Source organism: Phodopus roborovskii, unplaced genomic scaffold, assembly GCF_943737965.1.
Source record: "Phodopus roborovskii unplaced genomic scaffold, PHOROB, whole genome shotgun sequence".
NCBI lineage: Eukaryota > Metazoa > Chordata > Mammalia > Rodentia > Cricetidae > Phodopus > Phodopus roborovskii.
In genome coordinates, this window is record NW_026126447.1 from 14,347,919 (window position 1) to 14,368,429 (window position 20,511).

Consider the following 20,511-nt stretch of genomic DNA (forward strand, 5'->3'; position numbering starts at 1 on the left):
TATCTAATATTTTGATTATTATATACAAATGAATTTCAGTAAGGCAAGCTTGTAATATTTTTAAAACTTTGTAAATTATAGAGTCATTTATTTCTAAAGTTAATGTCAAAAATAATGTTAACATTAATGTTTAAATCAACTTTTTAAAATTCGTTTTTTAATTTATTAATCATTCACACATGAAAACATAACATAATTCATTCCTGAGTAATCTCTGGTGACCAAAATATATTTGTGGTGACCTTTAGTTGCTAATTTCATCACTGTAATTCTGAAAAGTAAGTGAGGGTTTAAAATTATTTTCCATTAATTTATATTAATTATGCTATACATTCTTGAAGAAATCTTACTAATTACCTTGACTAAGGCTATCCTAAGGAATCAAACTGATCTTCAATTAATTTTAATAACTGAATACTGCAATATTATAATATTGTATTGAAAAATATGAACTTAATTTCTAAAATGAAAGTAATAATTTTCAGAAGCAAACATAGTAATAGTTGTAGAAGTAAGATAACTTTAAATAACCATGATTTTTAAAACCTGTGACTAAATACAGTTTAGGTTATACATCTGTTTAAGTTGTATTAATAAATATTTACTCAAAAATAAAATTATTTTCTATTTCTTCCATTTCTCTGAAGTGGCAAATAGATCTCTGCCTGTCTTCCCCCTCTCTTTCTCTCTATCTCTCTCTTTTCTTTCTCCTTTCTTCCCTCTCTCCCTTCCTTTTCTTACTCCATTCCCTTCCCCCCAATGAAATTTCAACATGAAATGAAATGACACTTTATGCTTGGGTTAAAACCATTTTGATGTCTTCTAAATGGTTATTCTGAGCATGTAGAAATTCACTGAGATGTACAGAGCTTGGGGCTTGGCAAGTGTTTGTATGGCTACCTTAATATATCTGAAAGCTGTGTGGGTTTCTTTTGTGACTTTCTTAAAATTTCAAATAGGATCAATACAGAAGATGGGGCACACAGAATAGAAGAGACAGAGGTGGTAGATGACATCAAGGAAAGAGTGCTTTCCAGAAACAACAGGGCTCTTAGGAAGGCACAGAGTCTTTGACAGCATAGGTAAAACCATTTCAAACAAAACTAGAAGCACAGAGGAGATGATTTGGGCACTAAGTCCCATTGCCAGCCAAGCAGCCATTGTCATTTCATTGCTGCTTGGTGAGGTAAATTCTTTTTTTTTTTTTCAATGAAGTGACAGTTGACTTAAAGCCCAAGAGTAGTCAGCCAGCACAAACTGGTTTCTATGAAATTTTTAACAGGGTAGGAGGGAGAGACAAGGGTAGTGAGAAGGAGAAGTTAAGTGGATAGGGAGGACTTGGGAAAAACTGGGGGAATGAATACTATCAAAATATATGGAAATTTCAAAGAACAAATACCAGCATTATTTGAGGTGAAATTAAATAAAATGATGATCATTAAGAATAAATGAGTGAGGTAACCCAGTCACAAAAACGACAATCATAGTAGGTACTCACTCATATAATTGGATTTTAGACATAAAGCAAAGGATTACAAGCCTACAATCCATACCTCCAGAAAAGCTAGGAAAAAGGAGGACATTAAGAGTCATACATGTTCCCCTGATAAGGGGAAAGGCATAAGATCTCTTGAGCAAATTGGGAGTGTGGAGGGAGGGAAGAAGGAGTTAGGAGAGAGAGAAGGGGAGAAGAGGAGTGGACAGAGAACAGGGAGTAGGAAAATTGAGTAAGCGAAAGAATAGAGGAGAGCAACAAAAGAGATACCATAATTGAGGGAGCCATTATAAGTATAAAAAGAAATTTTGCACTAGGGAAATATCCAGATATCTACAAGGATGACACTAACTAGCAATCTAAGCAATAGTTGAGAGGCTACCTTAAATGCCATTCCCTGATAATGAGATTGATGGCTACCTTATATGACATCCTTGAGCCATCATCTAGTAGCTAATGAAAGCAGAAACAAACATCCACATCTAAACACTGAGCTTGATTCCTGGAATCCAGTTGCAGACAGGGAATAATGATGAGCAAATGGATCTAGACCAGGCTGGGAAAACACACAGAAGCAACTGACCTGAACAAGGTGGGTCTCATGTACCCCATTGTGATAGCTGGGAAACCAGCATAGGACCAAACCAGACCCCTTGAATGTGGGTGTAAGTTTGGAGGACTGGTCAGCCTATGGGGCCTCTGGTAGTGGATCAGTATTTATCCATAGTGTACTAATGGATTTTGAGAGAACATTCCAATTAGAGGGATACTCTCTTAGCCTAGAATCGTGGGGGGAGGGCCTAAGCCTTGCTCCAAATGATATAACACACTTTGAAGAATCCCCATGGAAGGCCTCACCCTCCCTGGGGAGCAGAAAGGGGATTGGATGGGTGTTGGGAGGGTAGCAAGGGAGGAAAAGAGGGTAAGGGAACTGAGAATAACATGTAATACAAGCTTGTTGCAAATTTAAATTAAAAAGAAAAGAAAACACACAAACAATTCCCCCTTCTGAAAAAAGTATAAATGAGTACATAAAACTTCATAAGAATGTGTAGTCAATGGTAGAATTTTCATTTTCAAAAAAACAGATTTAACATAAATATTACTCCATAATATTTTAAAATTGAGAATGTCATGTCTTTCAATATCCTGTGAATTTTAACAAAAAGTTGAAACACTAAGAAAGGTGCCTGATAGCTAAATTTCACTGTTAATGAGAAAGGAATAAGAACGACCAAAAGGCATTAATGAGGTACAGTTTGGGAAGATGAGATTGTTTCTCTAGAAAGGAGAGAAGACCTAACTTGAACCAACACATTGGCATGCATTTGAGGATGAATGAAGAAGGAAAATGGAGCCTACTAGATACATCTCCTAACTTTACAGCTGGGTGAAGAACTATTTGGCCTGCATATCCACTATCAGGTAGCTTGCCAGATATAGGAGAGTTTGGACATCCTAAACAATATAAGTCTGTTTTCGTCATATTCTGCTTTGAAAAACCTTCTAATATTTCTGGTAACACACAAAGCTTAGGAAGGAAAACCAACACAATATTCCCTTGTTAAAATAGGAAAGACTATTATGAAGTGAAGTGATAGTCATCATAGTTTTCCTGCCTTAAAATTTAAAATACTCAAAGCTGGACTATGGTAGAGCATGCCTTTATCCCAGCACTCTGAAGGCAGAGATGGGTGGATCGCTGTAAGTTTGAGGCTAGCCTGGTCTATAAAGAAAATTCCAGGACAGGTCCAAAGCTACACAGAGAAATGCTGTCTCAGAAAAAATAGATTTAAAACTGTGTATGAAAGTTAGGAACATTGACACCTAGTGAAAATACATTGACAAAGGGTTAATTCCTCCAGATAAATCATGACTATTTCATACTATTTCATAGGGTGTCTGTCTGTATACATATCTCTTTGGGAGAGAGTGTGATTAAATATATATATATATATATATATGTGTGTATATATATATATACATATATATATATTCTTTGAAATAGAATATCACAAAGTAACATAACATTGGAACTCATATGTCCCCCATGTTGGCCTCAAACTCTTAGACACTCACCTGCTTAAGCCACATTTGTTGAGATTAAATGCATTTCCCATCATACATAGCTCATCTATTTTTATTTTTAAGATGAAGTCTCAAATATCACTTTCTGTCCTTAAATTTACATGATCAAAGACATACATGAAATTTTGATAGAACTTCCACCTCTACCAAATGCTTGGTAATGAGATTACAAATGTGTGCTGGTTTCTCTATTTCATGCTGTTCTGTGGCTTGAATCCAGGGCCCTCTGTAAGTCAGACAACAGCTTGCCACCAGAGTTATACCGTCTACTCTAATTTTTAAATCTCTTATTATATGATTGTTGTTCTAAAGAATGAGAAACGCTGGTGTACCACCAGCCATTTAAATTTAAACTGTGACAAAAATTATATAATTATAAAGACACACCTTTACCCTATCCCTTAAGGATTGATTCAAGAAACTGTCCCACAGGAATACTGTAATCCACAAGAGACATATACCTGAATATAGGTTAAGATGAAAGGAATAAAATTCCATTAAAGAGACATACATTTATACACTTCAAACTTACAAAGCTCTTCAAGAGTTCCTCACTAGTAAGCCTTTGCTTCTGAATTTTAACTCATGAAGTATAACATTTCTTAGTCCTTATTTCTGACTAACTCTATGATTACTTACTTAAATGCTACTCAGTTTGCCCTAGCATTCTAGACATTCTAACAATTATGGGGCTACATCTATGATTATGAAAAATATTAACAAAACTTTGTACCCCTTTTCAGAAAGGTGTATAGATATGAGCAAAGAACTGCCCATGGATGTTTATCTGAACAATGTAGATTTTACAGGAGGGGTTAATAGCACATCTTTGTAAACCTACAATTAGAGAACAAACATAAATGTCAGCCAATAGAAATGAGCATGATTGCATCCTTATCTGAGTTAAAAAAAATCAACATGAGCATTGAATCTATTTACTTACCTCATTTATATTAATTGAATTGAGTGGAATCCTGATGGCAAGTTCTATGTTTGAATACCTGTTTTTTTATTCTGTGTCTCATTTCCCAACATTTCCATTTTCTCTTAAATTCCGTTCCAGTTAGTTTTTATTGACAATATTTGAAACCAATTTTCTCAACTATAAAATACCATAAATGTCTGCGTTTTAGCTTAGGGAACATTCAGAAAGCACAGAATGTTTTATTATTTTTACATAACCTGTTAGAAATGATAGGTATTCAAAAATAGATTCAAAGCAAAGCAAAGAAATTAATTATTTAATTTATGAATTTCCACCACTACCATTTACCATAAGCATATTTAAATCAATATTCAATTGGGCAAATCTGAGCTTCTTGAAGCCTCACATTGAAAACCTCTTATGAAAATAATTAATTTACAAATAAAGAAATGGAAGTACGTATATAAAAGGGCCAAATTGAAGGTCTTAAAAGATCCAGGCTTCAATTGAATAAAGATAACAAAGATTTTTCTATTATAATGCATTTTGTTACTGTGTGTGACTTTCTATCTTTGTCTCTTTCTTCCTCTCTCTCAGTGTGTATATATGCATGTGGCATATGTGGTGCAAATGTGTATGTTTATATATGCACCTGTGTATATATGTGTGCACATACATGGCTAAGGTTAATGTGAGGAATCTTCTTTGATGACTTTTCTCTAAATCCCAGTACCTTGGTTTCAGCTTGCCCTGAAATGCCATGTCTCCACCTCTGGATTTCAATGTGATTGTCACAAAAACCCAGCATTCTTCATCACAGTAATATTACTTTGTGTTATAATAATATTTGGCAATTTAAATTGTTAATACTGAGAAAATATAGTTCATTTTCATAAATAAATAAGTATTATTTTATAAAACATACAAGAAAACAGATCTAGTGAAAAACTAGACTGAATTACTAAAAATCTTATTTGATGATATTTACATATTAAAATAATATTTTAAAGTAACTTCTATTTTAGTACTTGCCTGGCTAATTGTCACTCTTCTATATCATATGTCTCTTCTCATAAGTATGATTGTTAAGTTCCTATAAATTATACAGATTCAAACTCTGTAGTTTCATGATGTACAGCACAGTTATTTTTTCATCTATCCTTTAAACTGCTAAGGCTTATGGAAGTTAGTTAGGTAAGATATCTGGTCGTAGCAACCCATAGAAAGACTGGGACTCAGTTACACTCTTTGTTTCTAAGGTTCTCTCTAATTATCATGATCAAATGTCATCACATGTTCTATCTCTTTTCTCTTAAGAGAAGAACAGAGATAGTGTAGAATAGGTTGAGTTTCTGCTCAATGCTTAAGGAAGCAATGTGATCAAGGAATCAATGGCATAATTAAATCATGTTGTGGAAAAATATTTTCATTGAATTTATGTAACTACAAATGATGATTTTTTTCTTTGTGTTCTGAAGCTAATTATATCCTTCAAAAATTGATTTTTCCTTAGGCTTTATTGACCCTCAGCTAAATTATGTCTGAATGTTGTGCAGTATAGTTTGTTTTGGTTAATGGTTACAGTTACCATCAAAGAATAGCCAGGATATCTGAATCTTCTTCGAATCCCCCAAGACAGCACCCCTTACCAGCAGGAAGTAGTTTGGAAAGAACGACGCCCAAATTCCCAAATATTGTGTATAAATGTTTGTTTTCATTTAATTGGACTTTGTTATATAAAATTAAATAAAATAAAAAAAAGAGACCAGAGCAGCTTCAAAAAAAAAAAAAAACAAAAAAAGAATAGTCTCAAACAATAATGATAGCCATCAATATTAAAATAGTACTCATTTAAATTGCATCCCTATGACAAAGCAACTTGACACTGAACTAGAATTATTTCAATACAAATATTTTGAAATACCTAAATAAAAATATCTGTATTATTAGTGGCTACACCCACTACAAATTATTAAAAAAATTGAATATAAATAAATATTATGAGTTATTAGCATGGTTACTATGATAGAATACTCTGAGTGAAGTGATTTTAAAAAGAAAATTTATTTTGGTCCATGGTTCAAATGTACAGTCTCTCAAGGAAATGAAGTCTTAGTACAAGAAAACTGGGCAGTGACTCCCACAGCAGCCACAACAGAGTGTGATCTGTGCTAATGTTCACCTAACTTTTCATTTCTATGTTTTTGTGGAATTCAACTCAAGGAACAGAACCACAGCATTTAGAATACACCTTTCCATCTAAATTCACACATCGAGATAAACTCTCAAAGACATTCCACAAGGACACTGAATCCATTTAGCAGAAACATGTGCTGTTTTATGTCCTACATGAGTCCAGACCTTGTAAAGTTAACAGGCTGTATAGGAAGTTTTCTAGACTGATTAAAAAAAAAAAAAAAAGGAATGTCATTATTTAGATAGGTACTTTTTTTTTTTGTTGTTGTTGTTATTTTAAGGATAGCATAGGTACTTAGCTTCTTGGGATTTTTAAAATTTCAATTTAGTAAAAAGCCCTGACTGTTGTTCAAATGGTCATTTTATGGGGAGAGAGGAAGTATAAACTCTTTTCAACATGAAAAAGAATGTTATTTTTAGGGTATACTACTTTTTATTTAGATAATCTAAAACAACTAGATAGTTAAATTTAGAGGACTAATCACTAATCAAATCAAGAACAAATAGATTAAACTTTTTATATATGTATAGATCATTCTGGCCTTGTTCTTATGGCAATTCTCCAGGTTGCACCTGCATAGGACTGAGATTATAGGCATGAAGATTTGACTTTTTGTTTCTTGGGTAATATGGACATACTTTGTTCCACAAACCATTATATTACTACATTTGATGTTTCTCTACATGGAAAACTAACAAACTTGCTTCATCTTCTACAGTACTAATTTCATTTCCTGTTTTTTGTATACTTAGATATTTTGTAGCTATTTCATTCAAGGAGAATACAAAAGTGAGGAGCGAATTGATTATAAGCTAAAATATTGAAGAAATAATTGCAAGTATATTATACTTTATATTGTACAGTAGAATATCTGAGTATCATAGACTGATTTTTGAAATTTGGAAGAATCAAATTTGCTAAACTTATCGAAACATAAGCTTCATTTATTCAGATTAAACTTCATTTCTAAATGAACTTTATATACCTACTCACATATTTACTAGAAAACAATGATTGATGTTCTTTTTAAAAAAGGAGTACTAACTCATACCTGCACAATTGTAAATATTCTTAGAATCAACCAAGATTAGACATTCATCCAGTTTCTTGTTTGTAAATGTTATAAAGCAACCACAGTCATCATCTCAATCTCAATCATGTTTCACCTGTCAATGAAGTTTACCCTTGCTGATAATTATAAAAACAGCACAATATTCTCAACATGACAAAAGTTCTGCTATTTTAATCATAAGGAAATTCTTACTACTTTTACACTTTAGATGAATCTCCCTGCACCTAAATTTCCTAATTACATTTTGAGTAAGCAATTCTTTACCAGATAGTGATTTCATCCAATTCACAAATGGATACCAAATAAATCTGGGTTACAATCAATATAGAATAAAATATCTTCCAAGTTATATTAAAATAGAATTTTATTGAACACAAAGAAAATGTTAGATATAATAGTATAAAATCTCAGAACTTCAAAACAGATAGTTCTGGTCCTCTTTAAATCGAATGTTTGTGCTTTTGTCATGTTCTGCAAAGCAGAGTATGATTTGAGATTGCAAAGCATTTATTTAGTATGTAATATAAATTTGTTTTCCAAAGATTAAGCCATAGAAACATAAATTATTCTTATCAGCAAAAGAAATATTTTTGCTGTTATTCATACTGAATCAAACACAATAAAATTCACTTCATAACCAAAGAGTCAGTTGTGGGGATTCTGGTCAGGACTGTGTAAAGACAATCTTGGGTGAAAATGCTCTAGCAGAGACTACAACAGAGGAGATTGTCTATCAAGGCCTATTTGGACCCTCAATATTGAATAAAAACCTTCAGGACATTAACTTTTAAATAGAAAACCTCTAATCAGGTGTGTACTCAACAAATATTTCACAAACGGTTGGTAAAATCCACAAATGATACTTCTGAGGCAAGGACTTACTGAGCCTGGGCAAAATATGCTTAAAGAAGAAAACTGTCAGTAGGTACCTCAATACGCAGAAAAGACATTAACTCTAATATCCCATGACATAGTCAGATAAGATCAATTCCAGAAGTACATGATTGTTACTATTAATATTGCATTGTAACACAGTGTCATATTTTATGACTAAATTTATTTAATATTAAATATTTATTTAATATTTTATAATTAAATTTAGATTTGTACTCTTGCTTCCATTCACCAAATACAAACATGATCTCCCCTCCTTAAAAAACTAAATATGCATTCTTTACAGTGACTACTACCACTAGAGGTACACTAGTTATTATCAAACTTTATTTGTATGAATCTGTAGATTCACAGGCTCTTATTTTTCTCAATGGGTAAAAATTCCCGTAAGACATTTGCTTAGATTTTTCAAGTTTACTCAGAGAGAGAAATTTAAGCCTATCTGAATGCATTAGTTTTCTCATCAAAAACATTTTCCTGCAAAGTTAGTTGGAAGGTTGGTGCATGTCTTTAATCACAGCACTCCTAGAGGCAGGCAGATCTCATGAGTTCCAGGCCAGCCTGGTCTACAAAGATACACAGAGAAACCTGTGTCTAAAGAAAAAAAGAATTCAGACTGGTAAGATGTTAAAGCCAGTAAATAAGCATTTGTTGTTTAGGATGCACAACCTGAATTGAAACTCCTGATACCACTGTAGGAAAAAACTGACTCCAGAAAGTTATCCATTGAATTTACTTCTGTGCAATAATAATAATAATAATAATAATAATAATAATAATAATAATAATGAAAAAAATTTAAAACATTACCAAGTTAACTTCATGAGTTTCTTTTCTAGCCATAGTAGTAGCCATTTTTCTAGTAGGTTTTAGAATTAAAGAACCAGCTTATATAATATGACCTTTGATATTAAGCTATTCCTCCCAGATTCTTTTAGTGGAGAGGGGATATGTGTATGCAAAAGCATTTATACCTATATTTTCTTGACATTTATCCATAGTTTTAAATTATGTGTTCACAACAATAATTCCAATAGTGTTGAATTGTTCATCATAGTCTAATGTTCATTTCTAGTACAACATCTTTATCTGAGAATGGTATGACAACATATTATTATTTTACAAAGTTTCTCACTTTATCGATCACATAGAGGATTGCCACAATTCCCAAAATGTATTGTATCACTCTTCTCATTTGGATTTGTGTCCATACCAGAAAACTACTCCGTCTTTGTTCCCTCCTCTGCACATTTGGGATATAAGAAGGTTTTATCTGCTCTGACCAAGTTGCAAAGTGATGCAATCTGATGACATCCTTATTTATTCTGACTCCTTACTGTGAGATCTTATGTCCCCCACCCCCTACTTCTGAATCATATGCACACCTGGCCCCATGTAATGGCTTTAGGATTGAATTACTCAGGACAAAAACGAAACAAAGAAAGAAAGAAAGAAAAAATACAAGTAAATGAAAAAGGTGGAAAAATTTGGGAAGTTATCACTGTTCTGATATTGATAACACCTAAGTAAATAGAAAGTTCTTCCAATGCACTGTACACAAAACATGTCTTTTACACGGACGATGCCAAATTTATTTTTATACTGTAAGCTATCTGTTACCACTCATAAATGCCTTGTGTGTCTTTTCAGTATAAATCTCCTACATACCGTCATGCCTCATTAGCCTGTTCTGTGTGATGAAACAATACATCTTGGGGAGATGCAACACACACACACACACACACACACACACACACACACACACCTCAATCTATTTATGCAAGATAGGGAGCCGACAATAGAACAAGGGACAGATACAAGTAAATTCCAACTCTGAATTTTATTGGGGTAAATTGTAGGACATTGGATGAGAGCTTATGTGGAGGAGCAGAAATTACTTAAAGAGAGCAGCATCATTAATTTCCCTTTGGTATTGGTATTTCACAAAACCTGGAAAACCTGTAATGTGAGATACAACCAACAGGCAGCTTAACACATTGGAGAGTGTCCTTTCCAGGTAACTCTGTTATAAACCACTAACAGGCACCTTCACTGTTTCTGCTTCTTCTAGATAGCTGGTCTGGTCTCAATATTCTTTGCAGTTTTTCTCACCTGAGAGTCTTCTTTTCCACTTGCCTTTTCTGAGTCATTTGATTGCCCTGGGAAGAAGGCTCCCCGTTAACGTGATCAGTTTCAGGGACTCTGAAGCTATTTTGAGCTGTCTACCTTTCTGCTTAAAGGCTGTTTCAAGTGATGAATGGGTTATACAACAACTTGTTTTGTAGAACTTGGAATTATAAGTTAATAAATGAAACAGTCTATGCATGATGCTTTATGAGAATATCTGGTTTGTCAGCTTCATGTAGAAGCTATGGAACTAATTTTGCAAAAGTGAAAGGAAGACTGTGGTTTATAGGATGAGAAAAACTAAACCGTGTCATAGTTAATGCAGTACAAAAAAAAGAGAGAGAGAGAGAGAGAGAGAGAGAGAGAGAGAGAGAGAGAGATATTCTGCAAGATTTGTCAAATGGTGAGGCAAGTGTATGGGTCATTATTGGAGTCAATTTTAATAAGAAACCCTGATAAGTAATTAGAGGATAATCACCACCCACCTAAAATATCAGCTATACTTCTCTTTAGCGCAGAGCCTGGAGTACTGAATTCTTGAAATATAATATTTATAAAGTAACCCACTTTTTTTCCCAATTGTCATTTATGGGAAAATAAAAAAATATGCTAAAGAGGAAGACCATTATGTAATAAATAGCAAATCTTTCTGACAGGTCCAAATATCTACATTCTGCAAAGAAAAAAAATATTTCTACATCTGAATTAGATCAAAATCTATAGTTACTTTAAGTTCTCAAAAATAAATTGCCTTTTGTTCTTTGCAATTTCAAATAAAAGTCAAAGAACTAATTATCAGGTGGAATTATTTAAAAGTAATGTCTTGATGATACTCTGAACCTCAAGTACCATAGTTAGTACATCATACTAGAAAGTAATTGTGTAATTAAAAATTCATTTATCATCCTTTATATCAAATAATATGTTCCGCTAGAACTAAAATGTACATAATTATAACATGTACAAGCAACTTTGGTTGGAACAAAAAGTGAAATCTAGTTAAAAATTGTTTAAATAATGAGATATCTTCAGTGCTTTCTCTTCTCTAATAGATATAAAATAGAAATGGACAGATAAGTATGAGGGAGGAGGGGATCAAAAGCCCATGCCTTACGGATGAACTATTAGAAGTTGATAGATACAGGGCAAAGGGATTTGAAATTAATATCACTCTCCTTTAATGCTGTGGCTCTTAGTAGTCAAACATGCACATGTGGATGGCCCCAAATTCATGAGAACATAAGCAACATTTTATGCATAAGATAAAGGAGTAAGAGAAGTGGTGGGGAGAAGTGAGCAGGAAGAGCAGGTATAGAGAAAAATCTAAGAGAGGAGTAGGGAGGGGGTAAATGAAACCAAATATATGTTATACATGCATGAAATTTTCAAAAAATAATAAATCAAAACTGTTGAATGATTTATAAGGTACAGATTTCATGGGTTTTCTATAAAGGCCTGAAAAAAGTGCACCAAGTGACATACTAACAAAAAAAGTGAAAATAACACAAGGTCTCAGCCGTAGATTTATAGATACAGACAATGAACAACTGCTGAGAGAGGGAGATACAATTTGCTGCATGGAAGGAAACCCAATGAGTCTTCCAATTCCAATGACTTATCTTGTGTGTGTGTGTGTGTGTGTGTGTGTGTGTTCACTCCTATAGACTCAGCACTTAAAAAAAATGAAGATAGATCTTGGTAAGTTCAAAACTAACAAACTACAAACTATCCTGGTATAGCTATCAAATTCTAGGCCAGGCAGGGATACAAAGTGAGATTCTATTTGCAAACACACACACACACACACACACACACACACACACACACACACACACACACACACTTGCAAATCAAGCCATCAGCAATAACACATGCTTCAAGTTCATGACACAGTGGGCTTGTCTACAAAGAAACAGAAGTTTATAAGTAAGCTATTTAATGGCTTTTTTCCCATTTTTTTTAATTTAAATTAGAAACAAGGTTGTTTTAAATGTCAGTTCCAGTTCTCTCACTCTCCCAATCTCCCCTACCACCTGCACCAAACCCCAGCCCATCCCCTTTCTGCTCCCCAGGGAGGGTGAGACCTTCCATTGGGAGTTATCAGAGTTAATGCCTTTTAAATGAATTTCAGTTTGATTTGAAAATAGGAAGTATGCTTGTATCCTGAACATAGTCTAAGACAGAATAATGACAATAACATGCCATCATACAGGAGGTCAAACATATACAAATCAACCATAGATGTCATGCACAAAAGCAAGAGTAAACTAGGGTTTGTTCTTTCCCAGTAAGTACCCATAGATCCCAGTTGTGGTGTAATTTTAGCCTTATAACCATCATAGTTATTAGGAAAGTTGAGCTCTTCTCATTGTATGGTTAGAACTATGAGAGGCACCCGATTTTACTCCTTAGCCAGGATGTTCATTTAAAGATGATCTTAAAAGAGTAATAATTGAAACTAATACTTTGAAATTAAAATATAATTACTCATTTCTCACCCTCCTTATCCTCCCTCCAACACCTTCGGTGTATCTCACTTATTTTCTCTCAAATTCATGGCTTCTTTTTACTTAACTGTTTATATGTATGTATTTATGTATGTGTGTGTATAAGATGTATGTGTGTATAATATGCATATATAATGCACACTTATACATATATATGATATATTATACAATACACACACAGATATGTGTGTGTGTGTGTGTGTGTGTGTGTACATGTGTATCCCAAATAAAAATAAAACCTGGCCAGTCCATATAAAGCTGCTTGCTTATGTACTATTTCAGGACATCTTCTTGATATTAGATAATGACTTTGGAGGTCTTCAATGTGGAAGGACACTCCTACTCTCAGTATTCCATAGTTGACTGTAGTTCTTTGTTACACATTTCATGGCTCCTAGGATATAAAAAGGAGAATTTTCTCTATAGACGTATCTAAAAATATAAAACTGTTGTATTCATTTTGCTACCATGAGGACATTCATTATCAATTTTATATTTCTCCATCTTGTCGAAGAATGAATTTGTAGAAGGTAGGGAAGAGAAAGACATTTGAAATGAGTTCAGACGCACACAGTATAGATTGTAGCCAAATCCACACATGCCATGAATCATTCAACTACATTAGCTATAAACTCAACTCAGTGTATTATTTTTCTTTAAAGAGAAATTTCTGTTACTCATAATTTTGAACAATGTAAGAATCAGTATTTACTCTAACCCTGTTTTAATAGTATTTTTAATTAATTTTATTTAAATTGTAAACGATCTTATTTAATATACCGTTTCCAGTTTCCTCCCCCAATATCCCACCATCCCATCCCTATCCAATCCTCGGGGAGGGTGAGGCCTCCTGCCATGTGGAATCACCAAAGTCTGTGTGATGACTATCTTAAATACCATCATAGAGCCTTCATCGAGAAGCTTTTGGAAACAGAAGCAGAGATCCTAGCTAAGTATTCAGCCAAACTCCAGGAATCCAGTTGTAGAGAGGGAGGATGGATTAGCAAACGGGTTAAGACCATGCTGGGAAAACCCACAGAAACAGCTTACATGAACAAGCAGGAGCTCATGGACCCCAGTCTGACAGTTTGGGAGCCAGCATATGACAAAACAAGGCCCCCTGAATGTGGTTGTCAGTTGGGGCACTTGGACAGTCTATGGGGTCTCTGATAGAACAAGTGTCTTTCCTAGTGCATGAATTGGCTTTGGGAGCCCACTCTTCATGGAGGGATACTCTCTTAGCCTAGATACATAGGGGAGGACCTAGGTCCTGTTCTGATTTTATTAATGGCACTGATACATACATGCTTCAGTACACACATGAATTCTTCACTGATAGTGTTCAAGCACTGCTTCATACTCATGTTTTATAGATCATCGAGAGAAAGACTAACTTAGGGAATGTTCTTAAGAAATTGGAAAAAAAAAAAATAAAAAAAAAAAAAAAAAAAAAAAAGAATATGGATATTACCACCAAGATTGTATGGCTGGTCTCTTCAATTTATCCTCATCTGAAATAAACTTGTTTAGCTTTCACGTCACAAGGGGAACACAACCTGAAGCTGTCTCAAACTAAAAACATATACTTGGCTCAAGGCATAGCTGATGTTATTTATCTTCTTTATTTTCTCCTGTTTTCCCAAGGGTTTTTTTTTTTTTTGCTTAGCTTTGTGTTATTGCTAACATCTTGGATATATGAATATGAGCCCATTAAGTAATTTGAGTAACATTAACCACTGGACTTAGAGTCATCCTGAAACCTTTTACATTTATACAAAATGGTTGCTTGTATGGTATGTGTGACAGGTAAAGAATAAATTCTTGGCTGTTAGAGAAACTGTACAGGATTGAAAACTTATTGCTGTATTTCTGGAGACAGAATTATCTCCATAGATTAGATCTTGTCAGGAATGAATCAAAGAAATGGTTTTACCTTACTGAAATTCAAGGATAAAAACATTCTTGAAAATACCATGCACACAGTCCTACTGCTCAGTTGGAAACAAAACAAAACAAAACACATACTCCTTCTACTAGCAGGCTATTTTCAGCAATGAGAAATACCAGTGCATAGCCCTTTGAATTCATGCTTTTGTTAAAATACAGATGTATTTAGAACATAGCATCAAAACCAAAATACGCTTATAAACTGACTTCTCAGATTGACACGTAATTAAAAACACAGCTGAAGCACTTATTCTATGCATGTTCTCTCTCTCTCTCTCAACCTCTCTCTCTCTCTCTCTCTCTCTCTCTCTCTCTCTCTCTCTCTCTCTCTCTGTGTTTCCCAAGTTACCAGGGTATTCTGTAATTGCCTTTCAGTTTATTGTTTGCATACCTAGCAAAGAAAGCCACTCTCAAAATTGACTTGGGGGAGTTTGCTGCAACATCTGTCTTAAGTTTTCTATTGCTATGAAGAGATATCATGTCTATGGCACCTCTGATAAAGGACAATATTTAACTGGGGCTGGCTTACAGTTCAGAGATATAGTCTGTTATTCTAAAGTTTTGGAGTATGGCAGCATGAAGGCAGACATGGTGCTAGAGAGGTTGCTGAGAGTTTTATGTCTGGATCATCTGTCAGCAGGAAGAGCAAGTGATGCTGGACCTGGCTTGAGCATTTGATACTTCAATGCCCACTCACAATGACATACTTCTTTGAAAACAGCTTCCCCTCTCCAAGTCCACATATCCTAATACTGCTACTCCCTGAGGTCTATTGTGGCCATTTTCATCTAAACCACCATATTCCTCTCCCTAGCTATCATATACTTGTAGCCAAATCATAGTCCAACTTTAAAAGTTTGTATACTTTTTCATAGAATCATTACTATTTAAAAGTCCAAAAAGTATCTTCTGAGATTCATGAAATTTCTTAACTATAATCCCCTGTGAAATGAAAATGAAAAAGCAGATCTTATATACCCAGCCTATAATTGTACAGGATATATATTTCCATTCCAAAATGGAAGAAAGGGAACATAATGTGGAAATGATTGACTAACGACCAAAATCCAGTTGGACAAGTTCCAAACTTTGCATTTCTATGTAAGATATCAAAGAATTCTTCAGATCTCCAACTCCTTTAAGCTTTCTTGACTACATGCAACACACTTCTTTTCCTGTAGCTGACTCAATTCACTGTTAAGCAACTCTCCTCAGCAATTATCCTATGGCTCTGGCATCTCTAGTGTTTTGAGGTCTTTAAGACCATTCTGGTTTCACCTTCACAACTTCACAAAGTTGTCTCTCTATGCTTCCATTCAGAGACACTACTGCAACATGTCTTGATTGAGTGGCTTTCTTAACCATGGAGGGAGATTTGATACCCCTTTTTTCTATCTTGACTCTAAAGCTGGAATTATGTTACTGAAGTTGTCAAGGTTTTCTTCTGTCTGGAGCTGGAACACAGCTACCATGTTCAATTACATCTTCACCAGCTTTTTGTTTGAGATGATATTAGATTGTCCCATTAATTACAAATAATCAATTTTAATCCATTTAAAACATTTGCACATTTTAATCGATTTCATTCAATAAAGCTATCTTAAAATTATGTAAATAGTTGTGATTTTCTACATTTTCTTCTGCATTTCAGCAATAACATTGTAGTATGAATACTATAAAACCAGAGACAGAATTTGGGGTTCAAGCTGAAGATCAGGGAAGGAAAGCAGCCAAGCCACCAAAGAGCTCTTACCTCTACCATGGCTGGGGTAATCCTGTCCTCAATATGGCTGGTGACTAATTGCCAGATCTGAGCCCCTGATCCTGTTTTACATACCTCTCAAGTTCTGGGATTAAAGGTGTGTACTACCAGTGCCCAGCTTCTATGACTAGACAGAGTGGCTGCTTGGATTAACAGAGTATACCTCCACTGCCTGGAGGCTGTGGTTGTGGCTACATTTGCATTCTGATCTCCAGACAAGCTTGATTATATCATAAACAATATACCAACACATAATATTTTTTGCCTATGTTAAATGTGTTTAAGTTATTTCTTAAAGTTAGTTTTCTTTTTTTGGTAAATTTCTATCTGAACTTATATTTGTAGGAATTTTATTATTCAATTAAGCATTGCTGAAATCACCAATGTTTTTTACTCTTCATGGTGATCATATTAATCTGGTAACATACTGAATCCTAAAACTGCCTTTAGATTACTCATCATCTCTGTAGTCCTGTGTTAAACCCCATGAGTTTCACCATTGAATTCTTTACCACAATTCTGTGTTAAATTTTTTATTTGGAATATTTTTATTTTTAGATGAAAGTTTGATAAATATATATGCATGTATTTATATAGAGAAAGTATGTCATACAACATACATTATTAGATTGAATATTTGAGTTATGGTAATAATATCCCCTAAGTTCAGATATTTTTGTTTGCTGTACTTATTTAAAATTAGACAATTATATTTAGCATGTTTAATGGAAGCATCAGTGTTTATGTGAATTGTTTAGATCAACAAACATTAAAATCTTTACAGTGAATATTTTCTCCAATTTCCTTACTATACATTGCTCACTACATAATTTCAAAATTTTTGTTTTATTATAGCTTGCAAATTATTAGTGTAAAAATCTATATATTTTGTTTTTTGGTTATATGCATTCTTTTATATTATTGGTTGTGAGCTTAACTTTTAATGGATGAGTCATTTCTCCAGCCCTATGTGTTCTTTTCTCAAACTAATGTGGATCTTACATTGATGACGTTTGAAGTACATGTGTCTGTTTTCCAAAAATGGTTGATACTTAATGTTCAAATAAATTGTCTTTTCAATTTAATACTTATATTTGTTCTTATGTTATGTTTTTTAGATTAGTTGCTAATCAAAGTTTGAAAACATTACAATTTAATTGGTTTCTCTGAATGTTTACTTATTACTCTTTCAGAATCAAAGATATGTAGATTAAATGTTTTTCTATGGGAAGATGTAATTCTACTGTCTATCACACACTCTCATGTACAGTATATTGGATTGCATATTTTGAGTTACTGCATGTCTTAATTATGGTTTCCATTGCTATGAAGAGACACCATGAACACAGCCACTCTTTTTTTTTTTAAATGAAAACAAACATTATACACAATATTTTGGAATTTGGGCGTCGTTCTTTCCAAACTACTTCCTGCTGGTAAGGTTCACTGTCTTGGGAGATTCGAAGAAGATTCATATATCCTAGCTGTAGTCTGTAGGGCTGTTTTGTCCAGCTGTTTTGAATGTAGGATCAGCTTGTACTCTGTTTCAGGCGGTCTGGCATGATCAAACCACATTAGTCTGGAAGGAATCCACATCTTTTCATTTTCTGTGGAAACAAAAGTAGAAATCCTTTTCCCCAGTAACTTGTCCTTCAAGTTAAATTTTGGAGTCAAAGCATTTTTTTTTAATTTATTATTTTACATGTCGATCCCAGTTCCCTCTCCCTCCCTCCTTCCCTCCCTCTCCCCAGCCCTCCCTCCCTCCTTCCCTCCCTTTTACCCTCACTGCCCTCTCACATGCACTCTAAACACCCTCTCCCACCCCCCACCCCAATTCCATATGTAGGGGAATGCCATCCAGTTGGGGTCATGTAGATCTGACAGGTCCTGTGAAGTAGGGACTAGGACTTCTCTCCTGTCTCTAGATTAAGGCACAGCCACTCTTACAAAGGAAAACATTTAATTGGGTGGCTTATAGTTCAGAGTTTCAGTCAGTTTTCTTCATGGTGAGACATGGCAGCATGCAGGCAGACATGCTGCTTGAAAAGTAGCTGACAGGAGCATGCAACAGGAAGTGAACTGAACACTGGTTATGACTTAGGCAAATATTAGACCTCAAAGTACACCCCCATAGTGATAATATTCCTCCAACTCCATCCAACAAGGCTATAAATAAGTACTCCAACAAAGCCACACCTAATAATGTCACTCCCAGTGAGTTTATGGGGAACAATTGCATTCAAATTACTACACTACACTATGACTTAATATCTTCAAATGTTATCTGCTCCCAATGTTTATTAATTACCCTACTTTTTTTCTTCTCACCTATATAGAGATTACTCTAGCTCCTAAAGTATGATGTTATCATCCATGTTATAGAAATAAAGAAAAATTACTGTATTACTTTATTCAGCATTCTACCCCATCATTTAAGTTGATGCATTTATCGTGTGGGTGCTGTCTTTGTAATGAAGCCTTTCCAATCCAGATAGTGTCAATGAAGGAATTCTCCAGGAAACTATTTATTGAGGCTTTCTTCCTCCTTGGGGAATGGAAGTCTCCAGAAGAGAACTCTAATTCAACTTTCCAGGTAGCTTACTTTGCCACCACCTGGTCACAATTTGTGCTCATATCTTGAGACAAGGTAGGAGCAACAGCAGAAGACAAATTGTACAACCATCAGATGAATTTCACACAAGTGATTGTTCCAAATACGTCAAGCCATCTTTTTTCATACTTCAAAACCAAGCATATTTTCTCCATTTTCTAACATCACCCTCCAGCAAAAACAAATATGTCAAATATATTTGTTCCTACTTTTACATCAACTTTTAAACCAAAAACAATGCTCAGCAATTTTCTACTTTTTTAAATTTATAATTTTTGTCTTGTTTTACATAATGACTTCAGTTCCCTCTCTCTCCCTCCTTCACATCTCCCCCTCAAGCACCTTCCCATAACACCTCCCCCCCCCCAACTCCACAGGAAGGTTATTGCCTTCCAGGAAGAGTCAACAAAATCTGTCAAATCATTTGGAGTAGGGACTATGCCCTTCCTACTGCCTCTAGGTTAAGGGAGTTTCCCTCCATGGGGAATGTACTCCCAAAGTCCTTTTGTGCACCAAGGATACATCCTGGTTCCACTGTCAGAGGTCCCTCAGACTGGCCAGGCCTTCTAACTGAGACACATATTCAGGGGGTCTGAGTCAGTCCTATATGGATTCCCCGGCAATCAGTCTTGGGGCCCATTGGCTCCTCCTTGTTCAGGTCAGCTGCCTCTGTGGGTTTCTGTAGCCTGGTCTTGTCCCCATTTTCTTATCATTCCTCCCTCTCTGCATCTGGATTACAGTTCAGCTCAGTGTTTCACTGTGGGTGTCTGCTTCTGTTTCCATCAACTACTAGATGAGGGCTCTATGAGTCATCAATCTCATTATCAGGGAAGGGCATTTATGGTAGCCTTTCCACTGTTGCTCAAATTGTTAGTTGGTTTCAGTC